At 39.8% G+C, this 8,351-nt stretch overlaps 1 long non-coding RNA gene across 1 annotated transcript; it reads left to right on the plus strand.

Annotated features, from left to right (window-relative positions):
- The first annotated feature begins 1,093 nt into the window (after positions 1-1,093).
- Positions 1,094-6,411, plus strand: LOC117000062. The gene is made up of 2 exons (XR_004418702.1): positions 1,094-3,051; positions 5,897-6,411. It is a non-coding gene; the product is annotated as an uncharacterized LOC117000062 (long non-coding RNA).
- Positions 6,412-8,351: the final 1,940 nt, after the last annotated feature.

The following is an 8,351-nucleotide window of genomic DNA, read 5'->3' on the forward strand; positions in this document are numbered from 1 at the left end:
AGTGTTTTAACGTGGGTGAAATTTTTTTTAGAAGTCTGATTTGAATGTCAAATTTGCATATTCATCCAGAAAACATAGGGAGTGCTTAATTGCCTGTGTCCAGCATTCCTATTTTGCTTGGGAAACAATGCTTCACATATTAATGTGTTTCATTTCTAGCTACTGTTTGCAGCCATAAATTCCCCTGCATATCTAAACAAGCCCTGTATTTGCTCTTTATAGAGACAAATATGCTGTATTTAGAATTTTGCTTTATAATTGTATCAGAAACAGCTGGTCACAGAGGAGATGCTTCCGCTCCACTGGTGCAGTGGGTCTGGCTGAGGTGGTGTTCATGCTTCCAGAGCAGCCCTCAGTGCTGTGCTTTGCCCTGGGAGCTGCAAAGGTGCAGATAACACCACAGGTTTGGCTGCTGCTGGGCAGGGCTGGCACAGCCTCAGCTCTGTCTCTCAGCATTCCCTGCCATGGAGGGGCAGGGAGCAGCTCCCCCAGACTGACCAAAGGGATATTCTAGACATTATGACATCAGCTCAGAGATAAAAGCTCAGTGGGGGAGGAAGACTGGGGAGGAGGATGTGTTATTTACAACATTTACCTTCCAGAGCATCAGCTCCATGTGCTGCAGTCTGCTTCCCAGGAAAAGGCCAGACCTTGCCAGCTGATGGGAAGGAGGGAATAAAAGCTTCAGGCTTTCTCTTTGCTTGAGAGCACAGAACCTTTCACTTTTCTTTCAGTAAACTGCCTTATCCCAACCTAGGAGTTGTTTTCCATCTTTTCTCTCCACTGTCCAGCTGGAAGGGGGAGTGGGTACAGGGCTTGGTGGGCTCCTTGCAGTAACAGAGATATGGATATATTCACTTGAATAAAGTTATGCCCACTGAGTTTCTCCTCACTTGCAGAGGAGTTTATTTTTGGGATATCTGAACATTTCACCTACAGAAAATGAACCAGTACAATAGGTTGTTTTTGCCCCCCCAAAAAATCAAAGAAATAAAACATTTGCTATTCACTTGCCCTGTTCTTTGGCAGCAGGGGACAAACTTAAAGTCTGGGGTTTTTTTCAGACTCTTGCTGTCATTGAAGCAGTAGTTTTCCTAGACAGAATAACCTTTGGGTAGAAGAGGTGATATTTCTCTACTGCTTTCAGAAGGTATTAATTGCAAGACGTGTAAGCTGAGCTCAGTAGACACAGCCAGACATACAGGAGGGATACAATAGCCCACCTGAGAAGTGAGGCATGAACTTCTCCAGGGCCTGCCAACTTCCTGACTCCTGTTCTTGAGAGATGCAAGACTGTTCTGTTGGATCTTCAGAGCTGCTGTCATCTGTGCCAGGTAGGGTGCTGCGAGATTCTCACTGCACATACACACAGTCAGCTGAAGAAATAACTGTGTCTGAGAAAGAGTGGAGGGATTTCATGGCTCTCCTGTGACAGGCTTTGTTTATAGTTCTTAATTCTTAGCACTTTAGGCAAATGATGACTGCCATCACACACTGCAAGAGGTAAAATCAGGTGACTTTGGAGCATTCCCAACCTTGACATTAAAACTGAAAAGATCTGAAAATTGTCTTCAAATCCATGGGGCAATGACAATAGCAATGTGCTGCAATACATTACTGACCCTATGCCTTTTTTTTTTTTTTTTCTTTTCAGTTCTGGCATATCCTGGCCATGTTTCAAAGACCAATAGTGATGAAAGGAAAAATATGGGTTTGCCATTTTAAAAATATCCTCTGATATATTCAGGCATTTCTTCCATCTAACTGGACTTTACGAAATCACAAAAGTTTCTGTTAATTTCAAGGAACTTTTGCAGAGAAAGAGCTGAAGGGAGAGATGTAATTTAAATCATGTTTTTGTTGTGGAGATTCCCGTGCATCAAATTACTGTTTTTCTTAAGAAAAATTTATTCAGCTACTGTAGTACCCCAGTCTGAGAAGGCCTGTCCTGTGAAAGCAGTATAATCTGTATTTCCATCAGTTAATATGATGGACAGAGAGCTGTGATGGACAGAGAATAGAGGCTTCTCTGCCACAAGCACTGACTTTACAAGCAGTGTGAGAAGCACAGACCTCTGCAGATTTGTAGAGGAATTGAGGTGTAATTTTAGTGTGCTTGTGTTTAAATAAAGGAGTCATGCATCTGCTGTTGGGTTTTAGCCCCACCTGACCTTAGTGTTGGCACAGAGTCAGAAAAAATCCTCCCAGCTGGTGCTGTGTTGTTTCTGTGTAGTCAGAAGGGATTGCCTTCCAGACTAGGCAAGGTATTAACACAAAAATTCTCTTCCTATAGAGTTTGGATCTGAAATATATTTGAATTAATGGTGTAGGACAGAAAAAGAGCTGAAATTAATAGAAGACCCCTCAATGAATTTTCTGTGGCACATGTAAAAGAACAAGACCCACATTCAGAAAAAACTGAGTGTTTGGAAAGGTGATGGAGTGAAGTGAAGTTCCACTGATGCTTTGCAGTGTGAAGGAATTGCACAACAGAAAGGTAGAGTTTTAAAAGTGGCAGTGCTGTGAAGAAAAACTTAAAGAGAATGTGATTTGCATTGAGAAAATAGATTATTGTACAGATATTGGTTCCATTGGATAGTGATTCCCTGAATAACATCTGCTGCATTATCTCAATAAATCTGGTTATCTCCCACAGAAACGAGCTGAGCAAAAGGTCTGTAGTAAGTTTTGAAAAGAATATTTGTTATTATGTGTCATTTACACATAAGAATCAAGCTACATGGTCTCTAATGACAGTGAACAAGAACAACAAGTTTCTTGTACATTCTGTTACACGCATTTCCAGTCTCTAGCCTGCACTGAAAATGCAGCAATTTTACAAGCATTTCTCATTTGCCCAGGCTATGGAGTTAATGAGATAGAAAAAGCATGAAGAATTTGTATGGAATTTGTGTATTTTACTTAATTTCCAACTCAAACATAATAACATGAAAGACAAGTGATATATGAATAAAGTTGTGTGTCCTTTCTTTGCTTTTCACAGCTCTTGCCTTGCAGCAGTCCGGGTTGAGTCGCTCTGGCACACAACAGGTAGGGGTCTTGTCAGAAACAGCCATCCCCCTTTTGACATTTCCACTGCCTCTCAGATGCTGGGGGTGAGAGTAGGAAGGTATCATCTTCTCAGTCACAAAGGAAAGGAGGCAGTAAAAAAAAAAAAAAAAAGCCTCTTCCATAATTTTTTTAATTCCATTCTTCATTTGTCAGCAGTAGAGCCCAAAGCCCACATGGATTTTGTGGAGCACTCTGGCTTGTAGGCACATATTCAAAACTTCAGCAGACAAGCATGGCTTTGTGTCTTTAGCATGTGTTTTGTTGAATCACATGCCAGCAGGAATTTATAGAGTCTTGCAAAATGCCTTTACCAGAGCCATATTTCTGTTGCATTTCTTCAACTGAGATTGGAGAGAAAGTAAATGAAATCTCAGAACCTGTTTCTAAAAGGACATATGTTCCATTTCAAGTTAGCTGTCTTGATTTTGAAATTATGTTTAGAAATAACATTCACGTTTTGGCATAACTCTGACACAGCAGAACACTGTCTTGCTCCTGTTTGGACATTAAGAAACCACATATCCATTCTCTTGCTTGATTGGTTGTCGGTTTGTTTGGTTTTTTTTCAAATAAAGACATGAAAAGTAACACTGCCCAAATGTATTAACATGGGATAATCTCAGTGTCCCCATTAGTTGTGCACTTTAAATGGCAGAGTAAAAAACACCCTACAGGATAACAACAAAACACCCCTGAGGAAACATTTCTCACAGAGCAGCATTTGGACTAGGTAGAGGAAACAGAAAGTCTTCTCAACCTGAAAGTTATTGGCCAATTAATTGTCAGTTTATAATTGGGATTATGTATGTATTATATTGCAAGCACATATGTTGGCAATTGCTCTTTTTAGACAATTGAGCACTGCTAGAGTCTGGATTGAGTTTGGAGCTGGAAGATGGGATGTGTATTAATGCAAGCTCAGTTGGTAGGGTTTAACCAGTCTGTAACTTATAACTGTACCTTACAGTTAGTGCTCCAATCATTTTCTGCTCTTAAGAGATAACTGTAGCGTGGTTCTTTTTCCAAATTCAATAGTCAGCACTACTGTGTTGTTTTTTTTTAATGCAAAGACTTGCATAAATAGGGAAAAAAATGCTGTTACAAGTAAATGAAGAAAATATTTGCAGTTTCTCTGATTTGTGAATTGGTAAAAAAATCCCATTTTTTTCTGTGTAATTAAAATAAGAAAACCAAAGGCAAGGATATTCATATTTTCCTTTCGCAATAGGAGGAAAAAAGATCAGTGAAGTATAAAAAAACCCCTACTGCCACACCTTCAAAATAAGTCACTCCTAACAAAAGTAGACATCACCAATTTTCCAAAGCAGCCATTGCTCATAGCCTGACCTGGCATCAGTCTGACAGTGGTCAGGGATTGCCTTGGCATCAGCTGGGGATTTTGTTCAGTTTTGTTGTTATTTTTTTGGGGTGTTTTTTGGCACAGAATATCCTTGCCTGCAAAATACTGCACCTCCATGCAACTTTCCTTTCACTAATCTCAATGTCTGTTAAACAAATAGTTTTCCATGTTTCTAATATATGTCTGTAACTAAGACATTATTTTATGCTTTCCTTTAAAAAGAAAAAAATCTTTAAAACACATGAAAATCCAAGATGATATGGAATGACATGATAGGTTTTTCTCAAATGTCAGCAAAATAAGACTGTGAAATTGTTCCTGGTTTGATTGCAAGTTAGAAATAATTCTAAATATGCATGTTTTTATTCAGAGCATTAGCTAATAGTCTCAGTTGTCAACGAATATTTGGGTTTCTGAATTTTCTTTGTAGAACCACATTGGGTAGACAGACATTTGTTGCTGAATCAGATCCTCTGAACTGAGCCATGCGGATTGCTGGATTAAGCGTGATGACCAAAAATTTAACACTAGGTTGGAAAAAAATTCCTTCTGTTCATGGTCATGTTCATGGTCATGTTCATATTCTATTGGCCAATTTCTGAAGATTTTACCAGGCATTTCACAGCCAACTTGAAATCAACTTCAATTGTAAATACATTCAAGATTTAGTTTTAACTGTACTTAAGGTAAACCTGCCATTAAAATGCAAAATAGGGGAAAAAAAAAAACCAAAAAAACCAACACAGTCAAGACTCACAACTTCCACTTCTTCCAAACTCCAGATTTTTTTAATAAACAAAATAAATAAATAAATAAAATAAAATAAAATAAATAAATAAATAAAAATATCCCCTTCAATTTTAGAAGCCTGTGAAGAAAGGTACTTAGCAATACTAACCTAAAGGGCTGATGTCCACCATATATTAGGGGTTTTTCTAATGTTAACTATTTCTATAGAAATACAAGATAAATATCTTCCAGACAATTTTTTTGCATTTCATTCAGTTCATGTTTGCATGTAGATGGTCTTGTTCTGCAAGGTACCACATACAACAGTTAATAAAGAAGTGTTTATTGTCCTGGTTTCAGCTGGGATAAAATTAATTTTCTTCTCAGTAGCTGGTACAGTGCTGTGTTCTGTCTTTAGAATGAGATCAGTGTGAATCACACATTAAGGGTTTGGTAGTTGTTTAACAACCCTTACTTTAAGTCAAGGATTTTCGTTATATTTTTATTTCATTTATTTCAGTTATTAAACTTTTCTTATCTCAACCCATGGGTTTTGCCTCTCTCCAAGTCTTCTCCCTGTCCCCTGGAGGGGCTGGGGAGTGAGTGAGCAGCTGAGTGCTGCTTGGTTGCTGGCTGAGGTTAAACCACAGCACTAACAAATAAAATAATGTTTTATACTTGTCACAGGTAATTGTGGTGCACTTTACAATGTATTATCAACTTCTCTTCCTGTAGGGCTGTAAAGCTGGCAAAGAACACTTCTGCATCACAGCCTGCCAGTGAGTCTGCTGTTTGTAATAGTACTGGGAGTATTTTCCATTTGCAAATCAGCAATTGGGAGAATGAAGTCATTTAAAGTTATGTTGTTTCTGGGTGTGCTTATTGCACAGTGATTATTGCATCATCACCTGCAACATGTTGCAGTGATGGAAAATGAAAATCGTTATCCTAACAAGTTTTCTACTGGATTTTTCATTCAAGCTAGCTAAAGGACATGTGGATTGATTCTGCTAGCTTCTCCATGAAAATCTATTTCTACATCCAAAATTCTTCTCATCCCACTCAAACATGGTCCACTTGAAAGATTCCTCTCCTGAAACACTTCACTATAATGTCTCTGGCCAGCATTAAACACAGCCTTATTTGGTCACAGAAAACATGGAGACAAGCTCTCCCTCTTCTCAACAAATATTAAACTTAAGTAATATTTCTCAAGCTCTGTAAGAAGCTTGAGAAAATTTTCACTAAAATATCTTTTGGTAATCCATCATCATAAAGGTAAGATCTCTACCTACATTCACAATGCCCTAAGCCTTGGGCACTGCAGCTGGTAGCAATTATACACAAACTGCACAGAAATTGCTCCATGTGCCTCCTGTCACAGAAATAATTTATACCAGTGGTGAGTTGACTTTGGCCAACTGCCAGATGTTCACCCTGCCACTTCCACTCACAGAATCACAGAATATGCTGAGTGGGAAGGGACCCACAGGGATCATGGACTCCAGCCCCTGTCCCTGCACTGACACCCCAACAGTCCCACCCTGTGCATCCCTGGGAGCTTTGCCCAAACACTCCTGGAGCTCTGGCAGCCTTGGGGCTGTGCCCATTCCCTGGGGAGCCTGTTCAGTTCCAAACACCCTCTGGGGAAGAGCCTTGCCCTGATCTCCAGCCTGACCCTGCCCTGGCCCAGCTCCAGCCACTCCCTGGGTCCTGTCACTGTCACAAAAACCAGAGATCAGAGCTCCTTGGAAGGGACATTCCCTCAACAGGACAGGCAGATAAAATCAGATGGAAAAGCTGGATGGGTTGGAAAAGCTGTAGATAAGGACATGGACACCACTTATGAGTTACTCTCATGGGCCAAGCATACTCAACATGGGAAAAATTAATTTAATTTATTGCCAGTTAAAAATAAAGTCAATAAATCAAAAAGAAAGACAGAAAATTAAAACAACACCTTCTCCTCCTGCTTTTTTTTTCCATGCTGGACCTCACTCCATCATTCCCAGCCCCTCTACCTCCTCCCCCAGGAGGAGCAGCCCAGGGGGACGCTGTGACCTCTCTGGGAGCTGTGGTCAGTCCCTAATAGCTCCTTTCTGCTGCTCCTTCCTCCTCACACTTTTTCCCTGCTCCACTGTTGTCTTCTCCATAAGGGATGTCATCTGAGTCTCCTGGAGCACTCCCCTCCCTCCTTCTCCACTGACCTCAGTGTCTGCTGGGCTGTCTCTCATAATCTTTTCCCTCATTCCTCTGCCTGTCCAGAATTTTTTCCCTTTCTTAAACACAGTTTCACACAGGCACCTCCAACATTGTTGATGGGCAGCTTTGTCTACCCCTTTTCTTTGAAGGAAGAGGCAATAGTAAAACAGAAGGGGAATTGACTTTCCCAATGAATTCATCACTACATGAAGAGTCATCTTTGCTCAGCTCAGATCTTGCATTTACCTAATTCTTCTTATGAGGCTTGCCTGCATTTCTGCCTTTGCTCAGGTGCTTATAAACTTTCTTGAAGAGAAATGAATCAAAAATATGCTTGAGTGCTTTCTGAGCACAGCAAAAATCTATATGTAAATAGAGAGTCTGTAATATGTAAAGAGAGTCTCTTCTAGTATACTTTAAAGATAAAAAGGTTAAAAAAAACCCCAAAACTATAGCAAGTACATCTCATAAGTTTTCAGTTTAGGCAATGAACTAAATACAAAGACAAGAGAGAAGAGGTTCTCTCTTCTTTTCTATGGCAGCTTCATTAGTTCTCACTGAATATTCCCTAGGACTTTATCAGCTTTGATAATTTGACTCTGTTTGGAAATTCTAATGGCATTACCTGCACAATGATAGGCACGATGATACAAAGGACTCTAAGCTTCTCTCCAAGTGTGATTTTTGAGACACGAAGGTGCACCATAGAGCACATGACATGAAAATCTGGTATTTCTCCCTTTCCATGCAAATCAGAGATGTTTGGGGAGTTGGGCAGTTTGGGAAGGTGGTAGTTAATATTGTTTTAATTTCAGGCTGAAGAGTAACTTCCATTCAGTTTTTTAGAAAACCCAAAACACTGCCAAAAAATACAGGCTTCAAAAGAGGGGAGACAAACAGAGAGCCTTGTACCCATGCAGTTGAATGTCTTCTTTTTGTACACTGGCTACACAAAATGGGAAATTGTGCCTTTACTTCAACATATTTT

This window comes from Catharus ustulatus, chromosome 9 (assembly GCF_009819885.2).
Source record: "Catharus ustulatus isolate bCatUst1 chromosome 9, bCatUst1.pri.v2, whole genome shotgun sequence".
Lineage (NCBI taxonomy): Eukaryota > Metazoa > Chordata > Aves > Passeriformes > Turdidae > Catharus > Catharus ustulatus.